The sequence below is a fragment of the Erinaceus europaeus genome, chromosome 7 (genome assembly GCF_950295315.1).
Source record: "Erinaceus europaeus chromosome 7, mEriEur2.1, whole genome shotgun sequence".
NCBI lineage: Eukaryota > Metazoa > Chordata > Mammalia > Eulipotyphla > Erinaceidae > Erinaceus > Erinaceus europaeus.
In genome coordinates this window covers 36,854,642-36,882,103 of record NC_080168.1, presented here as the reverse complement: position 1 = coordinate 36,882,103, position 27,462 = coordinate 36,854,642, and the positions used below count along the sequence as shown (strand labels likewise).

Here is a 27,462-nt window from a genome sequence, read left to right as displayed (position 1 = left end):
CAACAAAAATGTAGAAAGATATTAATTTGCACAAGAATAAACCATAGAAGCAAATAAAATATGAAAATATCTTTCATCTCATTAGAATCAAAGAAGTATAACTGATACCACAGCAAGACACTCTATTCGTTTATCAGATTTATCCACATTAAGATGCCTGGCGGTGACATATATGAGTGAAGATGAAAAGCAACAGAATCTTAAATTCTGTTTATGGGAAGTAAATTTTTACTTTGGAAAGAAATTTGGCAATAACTGGTAAAGATACATGTGCCTCATCCAAGCAAAGCATTCCTAGAATATAAGCTGGAGATGATCTCCTCAGTAGAAAGAGAAATGAACAATCATGCAGCAAAGAACTGTGATTCAAGTAGAAAGTCACTGGATATAACCCCAGTGTCAGTCAACAACAGCAACAAGAGTAGGTAAATTTGGATAATGACATGCTGAATCTTGTTGAGTAGTAACAAGGAGTATGTTAAAGTCCTACCTGAAATGATGGACAAATCACGCAAATAACATTACAAGTGCAGAGAATTAATCAAGGCAAGATCCTGAATACACTGAATTCCATCCCTTTGAATTTTTTTAAGTTTACATATTTTATAAAGATTTTATTTATTTATTAATGAGAAAGAAGGAGAGAGAGAAAAAACCAGACATCACTCTGGTACATGTGCTGTTGGGGACTGAACTCAGGTTTCAGAGTCTGATGCCCTATTCACTGCACAACCTCCAGAAATTTAAAAGTATAAAGAAATACATTCCTTGAGGATGAAAACAATTATAAAAAAATCTAAATAATCTCAGGGTCTGAGAATCAGCAAATGATTGCATCCAAGAAAACTATCAGGAGTTAAAATCCGAGATATAGACGAGGACTTTACATATATTAGGAATATGTATTAAGTTAAATTAATATATGTCTGGGCAGATATTAAGTCTACTTAAAGTTATTGGTCCTTTTGTAAGTGAACAATTGTAGTTTTAAATTATGAGAGATTATGTGCAGTAATTAAAATAAAAGGACTTTGTGTGACAAATAGGGAACTGGCTGTGGGGTGGCCAGAATTGGGTTTAAACAAATCATGGTTTATTAGGGTAGAACAGGGGCAAATAAGCTAGTATCATAAGCCCATGGATCAGTACCAAATGTTCAGCCCCACAAGAAAAACAGATATCAGCGGAGATGTAGGTTACTCATGGCTATAGAGTAGTCTTAGAGTTTACTAGCTAGGTGAGTGACACGTGTTCAGTTCCCAGGACTGGCCGCCTCAAACAGCCCCTGTTGAGATGCCTCTGAGTAGGAGAAGCAGCAGCAGCTAAAGAGGCCATACTTCCAGCTGCCTGTGATTTTAAGTCTGTTCAGGTCACCCATAATGCTTTGTGCCTTTGAGTAGATCCTTGCCTGCTGTCACCAGGCTGACATCAGCCATGTGTCTTGCCCAACTTCCTATTACTGTCTGGTCTACTGCATCACAACAATTATGATATAAAAGCAGCATTTGTAAGTATATTTGAGCAAGTGTGTCTGTATCTTTGTATATATGTTTGCACCTATGTAAACACATGTGCCAGTAACTGCATCTATGTTTATATGTTTGTCTGTGTTTGTGCATGTGTTTGTATGTCTGTATGCATGCGTCTGCATCTCTGTGTGCATGTATCTGTGTTTCTGTGCGTATGTGTCTGTATCTATGTACATGTGTCTGTGTCTCTGTGTATGTGTCTGGTCTGTATCTCTGTGCATGTGTCTGTATCTCTGTGTACATGTGTCTATATCCCTGTGTGTCTGGTCTGTATCTCTGTGCATGTGTCTGTATCTCTGTGTACATGTGTCTATATCCCTGTGTGCATGTGTCTGTATCTCTGTACATATGTCTGTGTCTCTGTGTACATGTGTCTGTATCTCTCTTTGTATGTCTGTATCTCTGTACATGTCTCTGTGTCCCTGTGTATGTGTCTGTATCTCTGTGTGCATGTGTCTATCTCTGTGTATGTGTCTGTGACTCTGTGAACATGCGTCTGTGTATCTGTGAGCATGTGTCTGTCCTTGTATACTCACATGTCCATACCTATTTATAGATGTGGCTGTATTTATGTGTACACATACATTTGCCTGTGTGTACACATGTGTTGCATCTATGCATACACAGTGTCTATCTGTGTGCACACATGTGTCTGTCTCTATGTTACACAAGCAGAGAGAAAAAATGTGAATATGAGTGGGCACGAGAGCTGAATAGACACTTCTCTGAAGACATAGCATACACACATATGGAAAAGTCCTCTATGTCACATAGATCTAGGAAAATCCAAGTCCTAGCCATAAAGAACTACCACATTACACTGGGAGAATGGCATATATCCACGAGGTTGGGAGCAGCAAGTAATGGTGACAATGTGAAGAAAAGGACATTAAGGGACACTGGTGGCTGGAATATAAACGGGAGCAGTTTATATGGATACCACTTTGAAGAGCCTCTGGAAAAATAAAAGGGAAGCACCTTATGGCTCTGCAAAGCACTTCTAAGTATTAGGATATGAGAATAGGAATTTGAAAGGATACATGCACTCTATGTTCACAGCAGCAATATTCACAGTAGTCTAAAATGAAATCAGTTGAAGTACTCGTAGACATGACTGAATAGTTGCATGATCTGTGCTCAGTGGAATACTGCTATGCTGTAGAAAAATGCCATTCATTTTTTTATTATTTTATTTGTGGCTTAATATCGATTTCCCACCACCAGAGTTCTGTATCCCCATTCCCTCCAATGGTTGTTGATAGAGGTTAACTATTATTTTTACAACTATCTGTCTGTATTTGTATATATTTGCCCTTTTATTTTAATATGGCCTTGCTTTTCCTTCCTTTCAAAGTCACACCTACACCTTCAGCTTCCTCTGGTCATCTCCTCTCATTTCTTTCTCACTAGGAGTATAGACTACAGATTTTGGGGGGTACAGAAGGTTCTGGCTTCTTTAATTGCTTCACTCTGGACATGAATGTTGGCAGGTGAATCTATACCCTGGCCTGTTTCAATCTTTCTCTAGTGAAGTAGGGCTTTGGAGAGGAGAAGATCTGGGACACATTGGTGAGGGTCTCTGTCTAGGGAAGTAAGTAAGGATGGAGTCATGGTAGCATTTGCAACTTGGTGACTGAAAGGCAATGCAATATAAAGCAAGACAAAATGGTTAACAGGAACAAAAAAGTAGGAATAGAGAAGATAAGAATAGGGATCTTAGGGTGGAAAGAGCTTTGGAAGCCTATTTTAAGTTTGTTCCTAGGGGTTCATGACTTTCATAGTTATTTTTCTTGAGTTTAATCACATGAAGATGGACAAAAACATCTAGGGAGATGGGTTCACAGTTGAGAATGGGGCTAGAAAGTGAGATTAAGGCAGAGAGGAGCTCCCAAACATGAAGAAAATATGAATAAAATTAACTTACCCCTTAAGGCCAGGACCCATATATATTTATTTTTAACCTAGGAGTCTGTGTAACTAAACTCTGAGTCCCTATTGGTCTGAGATCATAGTTCATGGTCACAGCAGGGGCCGTTCTAGGCTGCACTCATTTCAGGACCAGTCCTCTTTGAGTGGCAGAACAAGCTGATCCAGCCTCTCTTCGGAGAGTGGGGAAATCTCTACCTTTGCTATTTTATAGGGAGAAAAAGTTCCTCCTGTAGAGGCCCACACGAGGGCTTATGCTGGTGTTCTTGATGGTAGTGACCAGTGATGGTGAAGAGAGGGATTTATTACAGGTCTAGGCCCATCATATCTGTGTGGGAATCCAAAGATTTCCTACCTATGACTCAAGATGATGAGGTGGCCTGGTGTTAGCCAAAAAGACTATCATTAAGTCAGCCAGTCTCTTACCCTTGCATAGCTTTTGTAGTCCTTTCTTAACCTCATGAGCTCAGATTTTTCTCCCAATTTTTAAAGCACTGAGTGTGATTTTTTCTATCCAAATCAGTATTAATTTTATCAGGTTTATGACTAACTCTAACCCTAACCCTAACCTTAGTTTGTGAGTTTTATTAAGTTCAATAATTGTAGATATTTGTGCTTTTTTGGGGGGTAGATCAGTCTGTTCCATGTTGCGCCATGATCACATGTCCTGGAAGTTTCTCCAAAAGATGAAAACACAACTTTGGGGATAAAATGGATGAGATACACAAAGAAGTAAAAGTTTAATGCCAGGAGACTTCATTTATATGTTCAATACAAATACATTTGTGCCTAAGGGTAAAATGGGGAGAGAGACACAAAGAGGAGACTGTCGACCTCAGTCCTTATGGTAGATTAAGATCATTTGCTTGAAGGTGAAATGATTTAGACCTACCTTGAAGAAATGTGGTGGAGGGGGCGGGCAGTCGCACAACATGTTAAGTGCACATGGTACCAAGCACAAAGACTGGTGCAAAGATCATGGTTTGAGGCCCCACTCCCCACCTGCAGGGGAGTCGCTTCACAAGAAGTAAAGCAGGTCTGCAGGTGTCTTTCTCTCTCCCTCTCTGTCTCCCCTCCTCTCTTGATTTCTCTCTGTCCTATCCAAAAAAATGAGGGGAAAAAAAGGCTTCTAGGAGTAGTGGATAGGTAGTGTAGGCACCAAGCCCCAGGGATAACCCTAGAGGCAAAACAAGAAGAAAAGAAAAGGAGAGGAAAGGAAAGGAAAAGAAGGAAAAAGAAGAGTGTCAACAACAAAAATTCCTATAAATCAATACTTTCTAAATAAAATGATATTAGAATTGAAGAAAAAGAGAAAAAAAAGAAAAGAAAGGCCCTGTACCTTTTTGCTAATACTATGATGATGATTACCTCTCATAATAGAAGTAGGTGTTTTCATTAATCTTTCTCAGAGAAAAGAAACGATGACCAGTCCAGAGTTAAAAGGTGAGAAACCTGATAGGTGGCAGCATACCTTGCTCTGGGAGCATCAGCATTCTCTCCCTGAGCCCTCTGTGCAGTGGCTGGCACTGTCAGTGGGTGACACCATCTTGCAAAACCTCTTCTACTGGCTCTTGGATTTCTGTCAACATGCTTGATCTGAACGACTTTTAAAAAAAGACACGGCCAGTGTTTTCATCTTTCTCTTTCTACATACGTATGGTTGGTATAGGCTGCAGTTTCCTTGTCATTCCATGAAATACATTGTATTGAATTGAAATAGATTATTTATCATTGGACATTGTCAGCTAGTTGTTACCACCCACCATTTTTTCCCTTATTACACTAATCACTCAGAAAAGTATCTGCCACCCACTATGTGTGGCTTTGATCAGAGTGTAATTCCACTAACAAAGCAAAGAGACACTTGGGAGATTCTTGCTTTGTCATGCATACAACCCAGGTTCAAATCCAACCCTAACCACACTGGGGAAAGCTCTAGTGCTGGAGCATCTTTTTCTCTGTCTTCTTTCTATTTGAAAAAAATTGGCCCGGAGTGGTGAAGCCCTAGTAACAAAGGTAGATTAATAAACAGATAAGATAAAAAATTAAATAAAATAATGGACTCAGGTCCTTTTACTTTTCACCCTCTGACAACACCAGAAAAGGAAAATGATATAAACTCAACCATTCTCAGTTCTCCAGTACTTTAACTTTTAAAATTCGGGAACATGAGTACTTTATCCCAGTAGTTGTGCTCTGAGTAGGATGTTTACAACACCAGAAAAGTTGTATATTCATTTTTGGACATATTTTGAACTCTCTTGCTCTTTCCTTTCCTAGCAGGTTCTACCAGGTTTCTGGCTCCAGAGTCTTCCTATAAAACCATAGTTTCCTCGTGATTATACCCAGGACTGATATATGATTCTATCCTTTGATTTACTAATATTTTTCCTTACAGATGTGAAGCACAAGAGACTCTTTCCCCTAACCATGAAGTGATAAAGGAAAGGTTATCGTTTAACAAAAGTTCAGGTGAGTCCTAGTGTAAATGCCAGTGTTTTTGGTTTTAGAACTATGTGCAAAATTTTCAGGCAGTGCATGACCTGGATTCTCTTTTTCTAGATCATGTTGATTAAAATTTGTTTTTTTAAAGCAGATTTTCATTGCAAATGAAGACGGAAGCATCGTAACTATATTTATCACTAACAGCCCTCACTTGCCAGTGATTATCAATTAGTGAAAACAGATTTGAAGGATTAAAACAATAACATACAGTATTTATCCTCCAAACCATACTTCTCATTAAAAAGTGTTTCCAATTGGCCTATAAAGGGCAATGTTGTCTTTTCTCTATGTGCAAAGAGAAGGCTTTCGATTTTGCACCAGATTTGTGTCTCTCCGCCGAATTACCCATGTGTAAAATGTTTCATTCCGTACTCATAATTTTTTGTAGTACTCCACAACTGAAAAGATCAGTTATACTTTTTTTTTTTTCTTTTTTCTCTCCTCCAGGGTTATTGCTGGGCTCGGTGCCTGCAGCATGAATCCACCGCTCCTGGAGGCCATTTTTTCCCCCTTTTTGTTGCCCTAGTTGTTGCAGCCTCCTTGCGGTTATTATTGCCATTGTTGACATTGCTTTGTTGTTGGATAGAACAGAGAGAAATGGAGAGAGGAGGGGAAGACAGAGGGGGGGAGAGAAAGATAGACACCTGCAGACCTGCTTCACCACCCGTGAAGCGACTCCCCTGCAGGTGGGGAGCCGGGGGCTCGAACCGGGATTCTTACGCCGGTCCCCACTGCGCCACTGACTGACCCCCGATCAGTTATACTTTTAACCTACACTTTGAATGGTTGTTTATGGAGTGTTGCTATTTCACCTTTGTAATGGTTACTGCTAAAGACCTCTCACTGTGACTTCTTAAATAATAAAAAAAAAGAAAACATTTCAGGACATTAACATTTTTTTCCTCTTGTGATATCTTCTGTGTAAAATAAAGTTATTTTTTTCTAATAGTATTCATTATCACTTGAAACAAAGAACATATCACTTTATCAGAATTGATCTTATTGTATTTTATTCAAATGAGAATACATAATATGTTATTTTGATTGTGTTTACTTTTATTTATTTATTGAATAGAGACAGCAAGAAATCAAGAGGAAGAGGGAAGGAGAGAGGAAAAGAGTCAAAGAGACACCTAAAACACTGCTTCACCAATCATGAAGCTTTCCCCCTACAGGTGGAGATGGGGGGGTCTTGAACCTGGGTTCTTGCACATGTGCACTCAACCAGGTGTGCCACCACCCAGTCCCAGCAGTCTACTTCCATTCAGAGAGCTCATCTCCAGAAATGCCAGTATGGATTTATTTATGAATTCAATTAATAATGCAGTATACTCAATATGTACCAAATGTTCATTCTGAAGTGCCAGGAACTGAAGCAATGTTATGCTGTAGCTTAGGGTACAGAGTGTATGGGACGTTGGAGGAGGCAACTTAACTCCTCCAGGAGTTTGAGAGTGTTCCTTGCTACAGATAGCAGAGGTGTGGATCAACAGTAAAATCCTCAACCCTCACACTTTCAGTGTCTAGCTGAGAGCTGATCATAGGTGTGTCATTTTCTACTGTTCCATTTGTATATGCAACCAGCTTAACATTGTTAGCATTGACCAGAAATAGAAAGTGACAGAATAGAGTATATGTTCACATGTATCCATAAATTCGGGCAAAATGTATACCTGAAAGCAAAAATACACAATAATCTGTAGTGAGTCAGTATAAAGTTCTTCATGAAAGAGTGTCTACTTAGACTTAGATACCCTCCTCACAGACTTCCTATTAAAGTTGTCTCACTCACTCCAAAGCTAACTTCATCAAAGCAAGGACTGCAAAAGCTGAATAAGGGCAAGAGTCTGGCATACTTTTTTTTTTTTTGCCTCCAGGGTTATTGCTGGGACATCAATGACCTCCCAGAAACTTCTTCAAGGAAGTTCATCTACGCCGATGACATCTGCTGTGCAACTCAGGCATCAAAGTTCGACATCCTCGAGGAAACACTCATGAAAGACATGTCTCTGATATCTGATTACTGTAAAAAATGGCGACTAATCCCTAGCACTGCAAAAACGGTATCATCTGTTTTCCATCTACACCATGCCCCTGCCTCGCATGAGCTTAATGTGCAGCTTGGCGATACGAGAATCCGGCATGAAGCCCAGCCAGTCTATCTTGGCGTTACTCTTGATCGCACTCTGTCATTTCACGAACATCTCATAAAAACTGCAGCAAAGGTGGGCGCGAGGAATAACATCATTGCAAGACTGTCCAGCTCCTCATGGGGCGTGAGCGCTTCCACACTATGATCATCGTCTCTGGCATTATGCTATTCCACTGCAGAATACTGTGCCCCAGTATGGTTCTGTAGCCCCCATGTCCACTTGGTCGATTCCAAATTATATTCCTCCATGAGGATAATTTCTAGAACCATCCGTTCCACCCCGGTTCCATGGATGCCAGTTCTTAGCAACATCACCCCGCCAGATATTCGTCGGGATGCGGCATCATCTAAGTTCATTTCCCACGTCTACACCCGACCGGACCTGCCCATATACGTGGATATCTTCGCCCACCCTGTCCAACGCTTGACGTCTAGTCACCCAATCTGGTCCCCTATGCCTACACTGAACTTCTCTGTTCCAGACTCTTGGAAACAGAGTTGGCAGTCAGCTGAGGTAAAGAACAAACACCTCATCACAGACCCCTGCAAGCGTCAACCCGGCTTTGACCTAGCACGTTATGATTGGGCCCTCCTCAATCGCTATCGAACAGGCCATGGCAGGTGCGCCGCTATGTTCCATCGCTGGGGAGCCAGAGACGACCTGAACTGCCCCTGCGGCTACAGACAGACTATGACCCACATAGTCAATGACTGCCACCTCTCCAGATTCAAAGGAGGTCTCGAAACTTTACATCAGGCTCAACCTGACGTTGTTGACTGGCTACGGAAGAAGGGCAAATGCTAGAAGAAGAAGAAATTGCTGGGACTCAGTGCCTGCACCGTGAATCCACTGCTTCTGGAGGTCATTTTTCCCCCTTTTGTTGCCCTTGGTGTTGTAGCCTTGTTGTGGTTATTATTATTGTTGTTGATGTCATTTGTTGTTGGATAGGACAGAGAGAAATGGAGAGTGAAAGGAAAGACAGAAAGGGGGAGAGAAAGATAGACACCTGCAGAACTGCTTCACTGCCTGTGAAGAGACTCCCCGCAGGTGGGGAGCCAGGGTATTAAACTCGGGTCCTTACACCAGTCCTTGCACTTGCGCCACGTGCGCTTAACCTGCTGCACTACTGCCCGACCCCTGAGACTGGCATACTTTAACAATGACTGATAGTGACTAGTAGTCACTATCAGGCCACCTCATCAGCTGAGGCCCTAATCTGGGAATCCTGAGGTTCCCAAACAGACATGATGGGCCTAGACCTCAAATAAATTCCTCTCCCCACTGTTATTCGTCATTTCTATCAGGAACAACACAATAGACCCCTTTGTGGGCCCCCATAGGACCTTGCCCTAAACTAGAATCAACAATAATAGAGAATGTTCCATCCTCCAAAGAGATGCTGGACAATATACTCTATGGTACACTTGAGCAAGATGGGTCCTGATATTGGAGCAGTCAAATCGATGGGATTTACAGTCAACAATATTTATTCACCTTTTCTATATTTGGGAGCTACTCTCTTCCCTTATTCAGCTTTCTGATCCTTTTTCTAATCATGACATCATCTCCCCAGACAATAATTAGGATCCACTTGCATGTCATATTTCAGGCTCAGACAAAAAGAAAACAACAACAACAAAAATCCAATACACTAGTATAGCCACAGGCCCTTTGGAATATAACTAAAATATGCCTACTAGCTATCTACAAAATGGAGACTCCCCACCCAACTCTTCATCTGCACTATTCCAGCCTTTAGGTCCATGATTGGTCAACAATTTGTTTGGCTTTGTATATTTACTCTCTTTTCAGACACCAAATTCAAGATGCTAGCATGATGCTAAGCAGACTTCCCTGGACAGACAACCAAATCAATGTGTCCTAGAGCTCTGCTTCCCTAGAGCCCTCCTCCACTAGGGAAAAAGAGAGACAGGTTGTGTGTATGGATTGACCTGTCAACACCCATGTTCAGTGTGGAAGCAATTACAGAAGCCAGACCTTCCATCTTCTATATCCCACAGTGACCTTGGGTTCATACTCTCAGAGGGTTAGAGAATAGGAAAGTTATCAGGGGAGGGGAAGGGATACAGAGTTCTGGTGGTGGGAATTGTGTGAAGTTGTACCCCTCTTATCCTATGGTTTAGTCAATGTTTCCTTTTTATAAATAAAAAATAAAAATAAAAAAAGAAAGTTACAGAATCAGAGGTACTGCATTCTGAAACCCTTAACCTTCATAAGCTGGTGAGAACAGTGGAATGTACAAGGTCTCTACTTAATGACTTACTCATCTCCTCTTATCCCAGTCAGCCAAGCAGGAATAGAATATGTATTAGACAACCAACATCTGGTCTGAATATTTATTAGGACCATATGATTTCCTGGGCTATATTATCATCCCAGAATAGATTAAGGGAAATCAAAACCAAATGGGGATTTGAAAAACTTTCAAGGGTTTTGTAATAGAGTAATTTTGGGTTTTCCTTTGCAAGGAACATAGCATACTGTAGAGACTCTATGGAGAATTATGGTCAGTCTCACGGCAGGAATAACCTGAACAAATAGTCATCGTGATGTCATAATCATAACCATCTTCCTCAAATTTTTCAAGTGTAAAATAGAAACTGTTAATTATCACAGTTACAGATGAATATGTCCTGCTGTGACTTTACTTGAAAGATGACATTAGTTGAATGCCCTGTCTTCTAAATGAAAACCAGTAGCTTTGGATCTTTCTGGTTCCCCAAAACTCCTTGATTCAGAGCTTTGGGGACTGGCTCTGCACCTCTTCCATAAGGATTTCTTGATTTATGGTCCTGAGATCTTCATGACCAAACAGCAAAACCCTATATCAACCTTGATTGCATAAATGCATGGTAACTATTGTTCTTCAAGTATGCATCAAGAGAGCAAAGTTCAGTTCCTTTGGTTTTGATTTTTACAATTTGAACACAAATATTTTGCTTTGAAAATGGGTTTCTCCTCATATTTTTTCTTTTTGTATAATAGACCTCATCACTGATTTTTTTTTTTTTTAAGAAAGGAGACATTAACAAAACCATAGGATAGGAAGGGTACAACTCCACACAATTTCTACCACCCAATCTCCATATTCCATCCCCTCCCCTGATAGCTTTCCATTCTCTATCCCTCTGGGAGTATAGACACACGGTCCTTGCGGATTGCCGAAGGTGGAAGGTCTGGCTTCTGTAACTGCTTCCCTGCTGAACATGGGCGTTGACTGGTTGATCCATACTCCCATTCTGCCTATCTCTTTCCCTAGTACGGTGGGTCTCTTCAAAGTTAACCCAATTACCAAATAATGTGATGATAAAAATAACTATCCATTGTCTTCTTGAACCCTAAGACAGCAGGAACCTCACATTTCCACTATAGAGCCTATTATTTCCCCCAGTCCCGAACCTTAGGGTGGGGCCCACTTTCCTGCATGCTTCTCTCAATTCATATCAAATAATATTGCATCCGCTGATTGCAATATCGTCACTGATTTTAAATCTTGTTTTCTCTATTCTTTTAGATTTGATTTACAGGGAATTAATAGCTAAAACAAAGACTATGAGTTACAGAGTTATTAGAAGCATAAAATTGCTACTTATACAAAAATGACTTGAAATTTTATTACTGAAAGGATTTATAGTGGATTAGGGATATGTCTAATTAAAATAACTGTAGATTGAGTGTAAATAAACTATTGGTGAATGCAGTACCTAAGGCCATGGCTTATGTTTCATTACTTTTGAATATGCACATATGTGCTGAGATTTTGACATGACATAACCATTAGATTAGGGATGAGAAAGAAAAATATGTGAATCCATATCTGCCTGAAAATTCCTTTTTAAAACTGTTATCTACAGCAATCAGGGTGCTGGTGCTCAGCTACCTCAGCCTACACGATTCCCTATGTACAGAGCAAAAATTCAACTGAGTTCAGAGGCTTGATTTATTTAACAAAGTTTTGTTTTTTTTTACTTCTCTTAGCATGAGCCTGTATTCTAATGAATGTTAGCTCCTAATTAATTTCTTTAACCAGTTCTAAAACCATTTTATACAAGTTGAAATTAAATCTAAGGTAGGGCAACACGCTACTCTTATATTTTCTCTTCCTGCCCCTCTATTTGTCTACCATCCTATTCAATACTGTGTGCCCAGGTATATATTTCTTAAAAAACTGGATTTGGGAAAATTAGAGACCTCTTTAGGAAATTTATTGTTTATGTTTAATGTCATTACAAATTATAATATTACTACATTTACAAGTAAGGATTACGGACCTTTTGAAAAACAAAGCTTTTAAATATATTTTTACTTATTATTGGATAGAGACAGAGAAAAAATTGAGAGGGATGGGTAAAGAAAGGAATAGAGGGAGAAAGACACCTGCAGCCCTGCTTCACCAACTTGTGAAGCTTTCCCCCTTCAGGTGGGGACCAGGGGCTAGAACCTGGGTTCTTGTTCATTGTGTGTGTTTAACCAGGTATGTGCCACTGCCTGGACCCTAAGAAAGCACACCTTTCAGTTGAGACAATAAAGTATATTTAACAATATATAAAAGTCTTCAACTAATTTGTCAGAGAGACAGATAACTTAGGAGGGTGCTTGACACTCTAGCATGTCATGGGGGTATGATGGCAAACAGGAGGCTGAGTTGTTGAGATGTCCCCCTCTCCTCACCTCCTGGAAAGCTATAATTGTGAATATATAAGTCGTGGTTTCATAAAATTAAAGGTGATTGTATAGATTTTTAGAAATCAGGTAATGTTACTATAAAGTTATCAAGGGAAGAGTATAGGGAAACTAAGTCTTCTATAATGACTGATGAAGGTAAAAATCATTGAGTACAATTAGGATATGATTTTTAGGGTTTTTTTGTATGAACAAAGTCCAAGGCATGAATTTAAGTATTATCTCAGTATATATAAATGAAGATGATCAAGAGGACTTAACAATTATTGACATATATGTACCCAATGAGAAGCCATCTAAATACATCAAACTTCTGCTGAAAGAGCTACAGCAATATATTAACAGCAACACAATCATAGTAGGGGACTTCAACACCCCACTCTCTCAACTTGACAGATCATCCAAGCAGAAAATCAATAAAGACATAAGGGAGCTAAATGAAGAGATAGATAAACTAGAACTATTGGACATTTTCAGAGTCATTCATCCCAAGAAACTGGAACACACATTTTACTCAAATCCACATGGGTCATTCTCAAGGATAGACCATATATTAGGCCACAAAGACAGCATCAGCCAATTCAAGAGCATTGAAATCATCTCAAGCATCTTCTCAGACCACAGTGGAATTAAACTAACACTTAACAATCAACAAAAGATTAGTAACAGTCCCAAAATGTGGAAGCTTAACAGTACACTTCTTAGCAACTTCTGGGTCAAAGAGGAAATCAAGGAAGAAATCAAAATGTTTCAAGACTTAAATGAAAATGAAGACACAAGCTATCAAAATATTTGGGACACAGCTAAAGCAGTACTGAGAGGGAAGTTCATAGCTATACAAGCACACATTAGGAAATAAGAAAAAGCACGAATAAACAGCCTGATTGCACATCTTAAAGACCTAGAAGAAGAAGAACAAAGGAACCCTGAAGCAACCAGAAGGACAGAAATCACTAAAGTTAGAGCAGAAATAAATAACATTGCGAATAAGAAAACCATATGGGATGATCTCACTCTCAGGCAGAAGTTGAAAAACAAGATCAGAAAAGAAAACACAAGTGGAACCTGAAATGGAATTGGCATATTGCACCCAAGTAAAAGACTCTGGGGTGGGTGGGTGGGGAGAACACAGGTCCATGAAGGATGATAGAGGACCTAGTGGGGGTTGTATTGTTAAATGGGAAACTGGGGAATGTTATGCATGTACAAACTATTGTATTTACTGTTGAATGTAAAACATTAATTCCCCAATAAAGAAATAAATTTAAAAAAAAGAAGACACACACACACACAAATAATAAATGAAGATGTCATTAACAAGGATGTCGATTTTAAAGTATCATTTTATATTTTTTCAGATTATATATAATAGTCAAAATATATCATCTCTAAATTTTAATTTAAATGATTATATTTTCTTATCAAATAGCAAAATAAAACAGTGGCTGTCAGCAGCAGTAATAGAATAAAGTTGAAAAGTAAAATCAGAGTTAATCATGTTTTGATTATGTTTGATTAATTGGAAATCAAAAGATTAGTGTGGATCCCATATTAATCAAATCCAATAAGTGGTACAACCAATAGATCAATAAGTATCAGCTCTGATAACTCGTAGATGATTTTATTATTTATTTATTTATTTATTTATAAAATAAAAATATCAACAAGACCATAAGATAAGGAAGGTACAATTCAACACAATTCTCACTATCAGACTTCATATCCAATTCCTTCCCTTGAAAACTTCTCTTTCTTTATCCCTCTGGGAGCATGGATCCAGTATTATCATGAGCTACAGAAGGTGGAAGGTCTGGTTTCTTTAACTACTTCTCTGTTGAACATGGTGTTGTCAGGTGGATCCATACCCCCAGACCAATGTCTCTCTCTTTCCCTAGTGGGGCAGGGCTCTGGGGAATCAGGACTCCAGGACACATTGTTCGGGTCGTCTGCCCAGGGATGTCAGGCTGGAGTCACGGTAGCATCTGCAACTTGGTGTCTGAAAAAACATTAAGATATAAAGCAAAAAAAAAATGTTTAATAATCAGAAACCTAAAGGAAAGAATACAGCAGATGAGATTTGGGGTCTTGATTTTGGAAAAAAGCTACTAGGTCTATTTTATGTATACCATAAGGGCCCCATGACTTACCATTCCTGGGTTGACTTTTATTATTTTTGTTTCAGGCATATAAAGAGAGTTAGAGAAGAGGACACGGAGAGAAGGAAAGATGCCAGAACACTGAAATGCTCTCCCGTTTTGTGAATCAAACACAGGCCATACATAGCTTATGCCCTGCCAGGTGCGTTATCCTCTGACTCCTAAAACTGATTTTTGCTTGTTTGTTTGTTTAAGGAAAGAGGTTTGGCACTTTATAAGTTATGGTGACAACTCACAATGTAAATTATATTTTACATAAAGGGAATTATATTGGCCATGATAGTTTTTTTTTTCTTTTTTTAGTGAAACATGATACAGTAGTATAGGGAAATCTACAATTTTAATTCTAAAATAAATTGTAGTTAGCAAGGATAAGCGGTGTTTACTAAAACTTTAGATTTAGGATATGTCTGTCTTCACATATTTGTACTGATTCACAAAAGGTCATATTCATCACTTTGTGAGTCACACTAAGAATGCTTAAGAGGCACTGCAGCCAGCATTTCCTCTGTTCCTGTAGTTTAAGAGTTTTCAAAATGTGAAAAGTTCTCCTGACAATGGCCAGGGGCTAAAGTATTTCACTGAATAACAAAACTCCAGGGGATAATTTTGAGAGATATTAAATAGCAATCAGGACAAATATGCTGCATCCATACTGACTGAAGAAATGCCATTGTAAAAAAATGTCAGCAACTATTCTCTTTTTTAATATTTATTTATTTATTTCTTTTTGCTGCCCTTGTTGTTTCATTGTTGTAGTTATTGATGTTGTCGTTGTTGGATAGGGCAGAGAGAAATGGAGGGAGAATGGGAAGGCAGAGAGGGGAAGAGAAAGACACCTGCAGACCTACTTCACCGCTTGTGAAGCGACTCCCCTGCAGGTGGGGAGCCGGGGCCTCTAACCTGAATCCTTATGCCAGTCCTTGCTTTGCACCATGTGCGATTAACCCACTGGGCTACTGCCCAACTCCCCCAGCAGCTATTCTTATTTATTAATATAACTACTCTAAACCAAGATTTAAATCTGGTCTCTATTTGTCATCTAAAATCAAGCAAACCATAATAGATAATATATTCTACAGTTGAAAATTAAGAGAGCTAACTGCTCACCATGCTGTGAATGTTAAAAACCTACATAGCCTTTCACATGCTGTGTATTCTCAATTTTAATTTATTTGTGTCATCTATCAATGAGAGATAGATAATTTGAGAATGATAATAAATATATACTGGGTGCTTTGTTTCAAAATAGATGAAAATGTCAAAACCATGGACAGTTTTGTTTTTCTCTTTATCCTGAAAATGTACTTTGCACACTCATTGGCTTTAGGTTTGTTTAATTGGAGATTTTAGGCAACATCATGAATGCATGAGTGCATTGTTTCTCTTTTCTCTGTGCTGTGGATTACAGACATGAAGGACTGTCTTATGCTATTAGCCTATATTTAAGTTTGACCTCAGATCTATTAAATGATCTAGTGAATAGCCCAGGACCCTCAATATTTCCTCTGTACCCTGTGATATGTAATTAATAACTCTAATGGGAGCTATCACATATTGTTTCTATATCTACTACAGCTAACTCAGCTTTCCTTGCATCATGATTTTCTACTTGTTTAAATAAAGACTGCCCCAGAAATGTTTCTGCATGTAAAAATGAGTCAGATTTCACTTTGGGAAAGAAAACACTAGAAGTGAAGTGGAAAACACACAGGTTATTTTTATAAGATAAAAAATACAGTGTCTGAAAGTAAATATATAGTTTTATTATTAGTTTTGAGTTAGTTAAATGCTAAATTTTGTTCTTGGAATTCACCATGAGCTGGCCGCTTCAGAAGCATGCAGTCCTCATATTCAAGTCTCTTGACCTTGACTCTTTGCTGCTTGTGGATGAAACAGACACCAACAGATAACAGCTACATCTGCCTAGCTTCATTATTTCAGGCTGGCATTCTCAGAGTGAGAAAAAGAAAGGCAGACAAAGTTCAGTCGGATCATGCATTTACTTTGTCATGTATACTACCCAGGATTGAGCTCAGGTCTCACCTCATGAAAGGGAATTTCAGAATATATATATTTATCTATATTTCTGTCTGTATCTTGCTATCTGGTATATACATATATATTCTGTATTATGAAATCCCAGATTAACTGAGAAAAGGAGAAGATAAAGGGGAGAGAGAAATACCAAGACATGGTGTGGAGGGAGGGAGGGAGGGAGGGAGAGAGAGAGAGAGAGAGAGAGAGAGAGAGAGAGAGACTCCACAAGGCCCTAACTTACCCAGTGCTCAGAATCAGAGCTTGAACTTCTGTTGTTCCTGGCAAAATAGGAGGCCTCACAAAGTAGCTGTGTCATTCATCCCATATAAGTGTGACTTTAAAATAAAACCTGTTAACTCTGCTTAGTGTAACTGTCCTACAGGGATGAACTGCATACCTCATAAATGAAAGTCCATGGAATTTAATGAAAATAAAATGTAGCATAAACATAGAAAAATGGAGAGAACATTAGAATTTTAACTTTAGACTTTTCAACTAGGAAACTATAAGACCTGGAAATTTTTCATCATTCTTCTTCCATTTCCTTCATCTGCATAGTGATAACAAAATAAGATTTAACAAAAGTAAGTTTAAAGAATAAAATCACATAATCTGTATTTAATATAGTGCAGAGTTTACATAAAACATTCAATAAATGTCAGATCACACTAATGTTCTCTGATTATCTAATGATAATTTTTAATAAAGAAAATATAAATATACTCATTATTTATTATTCAAATATTCTGATATGACAATGGTTCATTTCATTTTAGAAATGTGTATAGATATAGTTCTATATTTATTTCCATATATACATAATTTCTGTGTGTGATTTTTTATTGTGTTGCCTTGATGTGATTCACAGTGTGAAGAATATTTTGCATGTTACCAGGCAAAAAAAAAGTCATATAATTTAGATTTAAAAATCAGGTTGGTTTTGTCTATCTGTACATATGTCAATAGGTCCTCATTGCTGCATCTTTTTCAGATGGGATCCTGAAGCTAATCACCATTCCTGTTAAGTACATAAGAGATAATAATATATTCTGAAATTAGTTCATTCAAATGAGAACAATGTGTTAGCCCCCAAGCCCCAGCTATAGGGAGTGTATTTCAAGGATTCTAGTGAATGTCTAGGGATGCATTGGATCGACCTTCTCATGGTGCATCCCGTGAGTACCCATTCATTGGGGAAACTGACGATCCTTCCTAGCCGACTGAATCCACATGGATCCCAGTCACTTTCAAAGCCAGCAACAAGCAGCTCCTGACAGCTTTCAACCTGATGCTGTTGACTGGCTACGGAAGAAGGGCAAACGCTAGAAGAAGAAGTGAATGTCTAGAAGAATGGATAGTATTTGTAATATTTGTACTCTCTACACATATAACCTATCTTTCTTTACATATAAATATAGATAATATTTTTCTATGTAAACACATATGATTAAGCTTATTTTATAAATTAATAATAGTAAAAGATCAACAATGACAATGGCAAGATGGAATAATTATAGTTACATACTATAATAAAAGTTATATGAATGTTCTAATTTTCAGTAGCTTGTTGTATATAATAATTTTAAACTATGGAAAGCAAAACTGGGGATGGGAGAGGACATGATGTGTATTAAGCATACACACACACACATACACACACACACACACACACACACACACACATTCTCAAGTTCACCCCATGATACCTCAACAGAAATTTCCATTCCTGGGGTGTTTTTTTTATTTAATATGGTAGTTCTTTTCCCACTTTAAGATGATCTATACTTGCTTAATCTTTTCTATTACTGTTATGGGGTTAATAATTTACAGTAGAGATGCTGACATGTGTGGGCAATTTCTCATCTCCCTGTAAACGTTCTCTGCAAGACACTCTCACTCCTAGCTACTCCTTAGTAGTCTGCCCAATAGAGAATAAACAGAATTACAAGTTTCTTTCTCTCTTCCCCCTCCCTTTTCTTTCAATTTCTCTCTGTCTCTGTCCTATCGCCCTTTCCTTTCAATTTCTGTATCCTCCAAAATAAAATATTAAAAAGTAAAGCAGAACTTTCATTAAAAATAGCAGTTTGATTATTATTATGAAGAATATTTTTTTTAATTTTTTTAAGTTTTTAAAATTTATATACTTTTATTTATAGGATGGAAATATTGATAAGACCACAGGATAAGAGGGGTACAGCTCCACACAACTACCACCAGAAGAACTCCATATCCAATCCCCTTCCCTGATAACTCTGCAGAAGGTAGAAGGTCTGGCTTCTGTAATTGCTTCCCCACTGAATATGGGTGTTGACAGGTTCATCCATAACAATAACTCAGCCTGTCTCTTTCTTTCCCTAGTAGGACAGGTATCAGGGGAGGTGGAGTTCCAGGACATAATGGAGGGATCATCTGCCTAGGGAAGCTTGGTTGCCATCATGGTAGCATCTGGAAACTGCTGGCTGAAAAGGAGTTAATATATAAAGTAGAATAAGCTGATGACTAATCATGAACCTAAAGGCAAGACTATTGCAGATGAAAATTGGGGGTTTCGATTTTGGAAAAGCCAGTAGGTCTGTTTTAGGTATATTCCAAGGGGCATATGGCTTTACTAGTTTTTGCATTAGCCTGTTGTCTAATACGCAGGTTCACTTTAATGTGATGCTTGCTTTATTGTGGTGGCCTCGACTGAACCCGTCTACCTCTGAGCTGTGCCTGAAACTGGATGCCTCACTCAACTTCAAGGGAGATGGACGATGCTTCAGTTCATATCTCTTCCACAATTTCTTTTCTTATTACATCATACTTACTTTTCCTAGTTGATATAAGATGAGTATAATTTTGACAGTTGACACATCAATAGATATTTTTTAGTAAGAAATATGGACTCAAGTAAAATTGCACATCTAGTTTTCTAAATCACTTGTGAAACTTCATGATATTCAGCTAACACGGTAGTTCATGCACCTGGTTGGGTCCCTGCGTTGTGCTGTGCTGTCTTTTCCCTCTCCCTCTGTCTTTATCTCAATCTGAAAAACCACATTGAGTGGTTTAATCCTAACATTGGCTGAAAACTCAGTTTGCCAAATAAATGAGCTCCAAGTTATAGATGAAAATATAGCAATCAACTACTTTCTAGTACTTTTCATGTAATGTGATTCATAGTCTTGCGACAGTGCATGGAACTGGAATGTAAAAGTTGGGGAGGGATAAAAAGAATCGAAATGGTGAAACTGCTTGACTCTAACACATTTTGTCTGTCTAATTTGAAATTATAGTGGGAGGGAGTTGGGCGGCAGCGCAGTGGGCTAAGCGCACACTGCGCAAAGCACAAGAACCGGCACAAGGATCCCGGTTCAAGCTCCTGGCTCCCCACCTGCAAGGGAGTCGCTTCACAGGTGGTGAAGCAGGTCTGCAGATGTCTGTCTTTCTCTCCCTCTCTCTGTCTTCCCCTCCTCTCTCCATTTCTCCCTGTCTCTGTCCTATCTGACAACGACGACGACATCAAGAACAGCAATAACTACAACAAGAAAACAAGGGCAACAAAGGGGAATAAATAAATAAATATTTAAAAAAAAGAAATTATAGTGGGATTATAAAGCTTCAAAGTCTACAAAATGGGGATTTGAACACTTGTGATACCATGTAGTGTATGTGTGTGTGTGTGTGTGTGTGTGTGTATGTGTGTTCCCAGTTCACATATTAATTGAATTCTGCAGCATTTTAGTTCAAATGTTGCAAATGTGCTTATGTATGTGTGGTATCTGGTGCTTCTGCCATGTAGAGTTTCTAAGATTGTTTTCTTATATTTTCTGTATCCCATACTACCTAAACATGTTACAGTGATGATAGCAATAGTTTCATGCTTGTCATTTAAAAAGTTGATAATGGTCTTGTTGTAACTTGAGCGGGTCCAATATAACAGGAACAGTGTTTCCACATATATTTGATGAAAAAAATAGCATAACAATGTAGATACATGTTAGTGCTCTGATAATGATTCTGAAAATATTCCTGTTAAGGTTAAAAGAGAACAAAAACGGCTTATATGCTTAAGCCAGTTTTTCTCTATTGCATACAGTGTAGCTCCCATTGTGGGCATTTGACATTATCTAAAGACATCTCTCTCCCTCTCTATTTATTCATTGCTGGGAGTGGTGGAGCCATGCAGGTACCAAGTTCCAGTGATAATCTGGTGAAAAAAGATCACTAAAGTTAGGATAACCTGGTTTAGGGTTTCTGATGAATGTATCTTTTTTTGGTGGGTTCTTTTTTTTTTTTTAAGGGTCTTCCGGTAGAAACCGGAAGACCTGCTAGACAAATTCTAAAAGAGCTGTAACACTTTTTGGTGGGTTCTTAGCATCAGAGAATCCCCCCTTCCTTTTAATTTTCGGAACAGAGCTTACTGGATAACCTTCAAGATAAGGTGTTAGAATAGAAATTGTTCTAGAAACAAGATAAGTCTTATATTCCTACAGAAGGTTATGAAACACTCTCAGCAACTTGTTGAATTCACCATAGGAGAGCTATCACTCTCTCCATAAATATTCATCACTATGGAAACCTTCCCACATTGATGCACTCCCATAACCTGAAATGGCAAGCACATACTTTATAAAGATGGTGAGAAAAAGCAAATAAAGCCCTGTATTGGCATCCTAGTCAAAGTTTGATTACAGTTTCTAGACCTGTGTTTCACAGCCCAGACTGCTCATGGAGGTCACCTGAGTGAGGAAAGCTTACAGCTTCTGACATGTCTCTCTATATGGGCCCTTCTACTCCCAAACTACTGGGGCACTATAGCTCAGGTGGCCCCGCCATCAATCATTTTTAAAGGACCCCAGCTAATTCTACATAACTATAAAGCCTGCAAAACATTAGTCAATAATATTTTGCTTATTAGAAAATGATTCATCTGAAGCCTTTATTTTATAAGATGGTACTCCCAGTTCAGGAGAGATGCCCTCGATGTCCCTTTGTCAATATCAAGGTGAGCACTAAGTGATTCCAAAACTATACAACTGTAAAATTTTAAATATTTATTTGCCACTGCGATTAATTTTTATTTTTGTTTATTTTTTGTTAGAGACAGAGAGAAGTTGATAGAAAGAGAAAGATAAAATGGGAAAGAGACAGAGAGACACATACAACACTGCTTCCCCACTCCTCTCCTGAACCTTTCTCCTGCAGGTGGAGATCAGGGGCTTGAACCCAGGATCTTGTATACTGTAATGTGTACAGTTACCCAGACCCCTGCCACTGAGATTATTACTGGAGCTCTGCCCTACATGACTCCACCATTTTAGGAGGCCATTTTCCCCTATTCTTTCTTTTTGATGGAGCATAAATAATAGAGAGACACAGCGAGGGAAACAGAGAATAAAGACACAGGTGCCAGGCAATGGCACACCCAGGAGAGCCTACACACTACCATGTGCAAGGACACAGATTCAAAAGCCCCCACCTCCACCTAAAGATGAAACAGTGCTTTGGGTGTTCCTCTTTTTCTCCCTCCATCTCCTCCTTTTCCTCTCAATTTCTCTCAGTGTCTATCAAAATAAAAATGTTATGTTATGCATGTAAAACTATTTTTTTGTATTTATTGTCAAATGTAAAATATTAATCCCCCAATTAAAAAAAAGATAAAGATAAAAGTGCTGCCAGGAGCAGTGGAGCCATCCTTTGTGCAGACACAATAGTCTTGCATCCAGCTGTCCATTTGCAGGTGCAGACAAGGAACTTGAATCCAGATCCATAGGTCTGGCCTCAAGTGCACTCTACTGAGTGAGCCACCACCAGACCCCTAAAGCGTTTCTTTGAAACTTGGAAAAAAAGTGTGAGGGAGTTGTAATTTGACATTCTATGATAATAGATAAAAGGTAGGCGGGCTTCCTCCTTTACTTCAAGGGCAGTGTCAGATTTTAACTTGATGAGGATTATAAAAGGCATGACACAATAAGAAATAAAATTCAAACTCTTCCCTAAAGATTTCTAGAAGAAGGGGAGATGGTGTAAACAAGCCATCTGTGTTGTGATGTGAAGCACATTCCCTGGTGGTGGCCCTCGCAGGGTGCCTTTATTATCTCAGAAGAAAAGAACGGGTATTTGCTGTGGAATCAAAGGCTGCAGGAATTCTGACCAAAGTTATCCCTTCAAGGAGATAGGATATTCAAAATCAGGTAATAGATGAATTAGTATAAACCTAAGAATCAAATAAAATCCAGTATATAGAACAGAGATTTGATGCTGCTCTATATAAACACAAAAATGAACTGTTAAATTTAGAAATGAACAGATTCAAATGCAGTTTGTCCTTTTTCTATCTATAGTATAAAGGCTTCTGATCATGTACTGTACATTTGATGGAAGCATGTGGCAGTGGCAAATGTCCCCCAGGAACAGATCCAAATCAGAAGTTCAATTTGCTGCAAGCTCTTTAAAATGTTCCAGGGGTGAAAAGTGGACTGAGTTCCCTGAAGTCTTGTATTATCTTTAAAAACATTAACATACACAAAAGGGGTTGCGAGCTAGGGGGAAATTTGAGGGGAAAAAAGTTTGTTTCTAAATACCAAACATTTTATCTTGCTCTCCAATGAAAGAAGAATTGTCAATAAGATTAAAATAATTTGCTTAGACCTTAGTTTTTTTTTCTCATTTCTCTTTCTCAAAATTTAGCTTCAGTCTTGCAGGTGTATGGCACTTGTGACATTAGACAGGCTGAGCTATGAACTGAGACACTTTTTCACTCTATCTATCAGAAAAAAAGTAGGGGGGGAGTTATTTAACATGGCATGTCATTTTTTAGCCACTAATCCCCAGAACTAAGCCTTCAGACAAAATAAATAAATAGGTAAATAAATAAATATGTTTTAAAAATAGAATAATCATGATGCAAGGAGAATTTCGTGCCTGGGACTCCAAGTTTCCAGCTTCAATCTCCTGCACCACCATAAGCCAGAGCTGAGCAGGGCTCTGGTTAAAATAATAAGTAAATAAATAAATAAATAAAACATAACTACACAACAATAAAAATGTACATGTAAAAACATAGCTGAATCTTTAAAGGGTTATGCTAAATGATAGAAATTTAACTCAAAAGACAATAGTGTATGTTACATTCTGGAACACTCAAAACTGGAGGGATAGAAAATAAGTCAGTACATACCAGGGCTTTAGTGTGGGTGTGAAGACATGTTTTAGAGAGGCATAAGAGGAGACTTTTATGAAGAAAAGTTACAGTGACTACATGACTGGATGTATTTGGATATTCACAGAACACTGTATATAAATTGGCTGAATTTTACTGTGAATTCTTTCAATACATTCAAGTATAGTCTCCAGATAATGCAAGGTAAGCTTAACACCACAGGCAGGGAAAGGCTCAAGCTGGTAGGGTTATATGCCTGAAGTTCCTGACTGGATACCAGTTGGAGCATATACAGAAATGGTATTCTGGTCTCTCTCATATTGATCCTCATCCCCACCCCATCTCCCAATTCCATCCTCATCCCCAACCCCTTCCCCACCCCCATCCCTGTCCCCATCCTCATCGGAACCCCCACTCCCACCCCCACCCCACCTTCACTCTATTCTATCATGTGAAATTACATTATATGAAATGAGTAAAATAAATGTTTTAAAAAATGAAATACAAAATAATCAGGGATTACTCATTAGATAGGACTATGCCATATGTGGGGCCAGGTGGAAGGCCTGGCACCAGACTGAACATGTGGCTCTAGGAGTGGTGGGATCTCACATGTGAGGACCCCTGTCTCCACACATTAATTAATTAATTAATTAACTTACTAACTGGCAATGTTCAGTATGACTGCCTATAAACACACTTTTGTTCCCTTTGTGCAACTATATGTTTTAAATACAGGGTCCACCATTGATTGCGATACTTCAACATTCATTTCCTTCTTCTGCAGAATGATTTCTGTTCTTTCACAAAACACTGATGAAATGTTCATTATATCAAGTAGTTTCTTCTTTAAATTATTATATTTATTTATTTAGTGGATAAAGACATCCAGGAATCAAGAGGGAAGGGAATGATAGAGAGGGAGAGAAACAAGGAGACACTTGCAACCCTGGTTTACTAATTGTAAAGCTTCCCCCTGCAGGTGGGGACTGGGCTCAAACCCAGGCCCTTGTGCATTGTAACATGTGTGCTCAACCAGATGTGCCACTACCCAGCCCCTATATCCAGTATTTTCTTTAGTTTTTCTCATAGTTTATACTTTTATTATTCACATACCATTTCTTGATCCCTTTTGCTTTCTAGGTTTGATTTTTTAAATTTTTATTATTAGTTTTTTTTTCAAATTTAACTATAAATTACTTATTCACTTTATTAGGGGTTTAATAATGACAGCAAAATTGTGTGATATGAGTTGTATCATTCCATACAATTCCCATCATCAGAGTTCCATATCCTCTCCCCTTCATTGGGAGGTTCCCTATTCTTCATAACTCAGGAGCAAAGATTTTTATGGGAGGCAGAAGGTGGGATGTCTGGCTTTTGAAATTGCTTATCCTTAGGACATGGGCATTGGAAGGTTGATCCATACCCCCAGCCTGTTTCTATCTTTCCCTTAGTGGGGTAGAGCTCTAGGGAGGTGGGGTTCCAGGACACATTGGTGAGGTCATCTGAACAGGGAAGTCAGTTTGTCATCATGGTAGCATCTAGAACTTGAAGGCTGAAAAGCATTAAGATATAAGGCAGAACAAATTATATATAATAATATAGTAGATGAGATTTGAGGGTCTCTATTTTGGAAAAATCTAGGAAGTCTAATTTAGGCCCATGGCTTTACTAATTTTTGTCTGATCCCAAAAGCTAACATGCAGGTGGGCTAAACATATTGTTTGGGAAGATGGTGTCAGAGTTTGGTATAGGACAAGAAAGCTGAGTCAAGGCAGAGAGTAGCTTCCAAATATGGGAAAAGTATATAAATACTGTTAACTGTAAATCACATCCATCTGACCCAGGAGCTATGCAACCTCTGCATCCCTGTCATTCTGAGCTCATATTGTATGGTTATAGCTAGGAACATTCTAGGCTGCACTCACTTTAGGACCAGTCTTCCTCAAGTATGTTGACTCAGCCTCCCTTCAGAGAGTGGGGCAATTTCTATAACTATTGTTCTATATTGAGGACAAGGTCCTATTGAGGCCCACAAGAGGGTTTATGATGGTGTTTCTGATGGAGATGACCAGTGATGGTGGAGAGAGGGATCTGTTAGAGGTCTAGGCCCATCATATTTCTGTGGAAATCCAAGGACTCCTTGACTAGGGTCTCAGATGCTGAGGTGGTCAGGCAGTGACTAAAAGGGCCATCATTAAAGTATGCTGGTCTCTTGCCCTTATCCATCTTTTGTAGTCCTTACTTTATCTGACAGGATTAGACTTATAATGATTGAGGGAAATGAAATAGGAAGTAGGTGAGGAGAGTGTCTAGGTCTAACTAGAAACTATTTCATTAAGCATAAGGTGTCTTCAAAAAGACACCTTATGGTGTTTTTTTTAAGTTTCTCTGTTTGCTTGCTGCACTTTACTGAGTAACTATAGACTATTGCGCACTTTTACTAAAGTGTATATTTTCTATACTTTCTAACTATAGACTATTGTGCACTTTTTTCTAAAGTATATATTTTCCCCCTAAACTATGGATATATGTGCACATGTACCCTGCTCTATATTTAGATTCTACGACTTTATTAGGAAGTGTGCCACCACCCAAAATGGAATAAGGAGTCCTGTGAGCTAGGAAAGACCTCACCAGATTATTGGAGCTGAAAGGTTGACACCCTAGGCCTGGCATCTCTGGACATACTACAAAGTGAAACATGTCCAGGTAGCACTGGTTGCACTGATTTGCTTGAGATCAGTAGATGCAGTATCAAATGGTATGGATCAAGAGAAGCATGGAGGAAAGAAAACAAAGCCCCAGAAGTTCCAGTACTACAAAAAATATAGGTTTATGGAGAATAAGGAAGGTCCCTTGCTGTCTTGGAGCTTAAGAAGGCAACAGATACTGTTATTATTTGAAGTTATTATTAGAAATGCATTAGTAAATTAAGCCCAGTGTTAAAATTCAGTGTACTAATTTGAAAACTTAAGTGCTTAGATTGAAGGAATATGTACTCAGAACTGGTCTATGTATTTCAAAGTTTGAGGCATTCAATTTATTTTTCTCTCCCATATTGATTAATATTTTATAAAGCTCATCATTTCTGACACCAAAAGTCTGTGTTCCTACCCCCAACCCCTTATACTGGAGCTGAAAATCTACCCACACCCCACTAGAGTTTTTTTTTTTTTTTTTTACTTTGGTGCCATAATCCAAATTCAGTCAAATTCTGTTTTCTTTCTCAACTTCTGTTTATGAGTGGGATCATCCCATACTTATCTTTCTCTTTCTGACTTATCGCACTTAACATAATT

The 27,462-nt window shown here is 38.5% G+C and overlaps 1 non-coding gene across 1 annotated transcript; it reads right to left on the bottom strand.

The window, feature by feature from the left end:
- Positions 1 to 21,292: 21,292 nt before the first annotated feature.
- Positions 21,293 to 21,354, bottom strand: LOC132539650 (U7 small nuclear RNA). Its single transcript, XR_009550981.1, has one exon. It is a non-coding gene; the product is annotated as a U7 small nuclear RNA (small nuclear RNA).
- Positions 21,355 to 27,462: the final 6,108 nt, after the last annotated feature.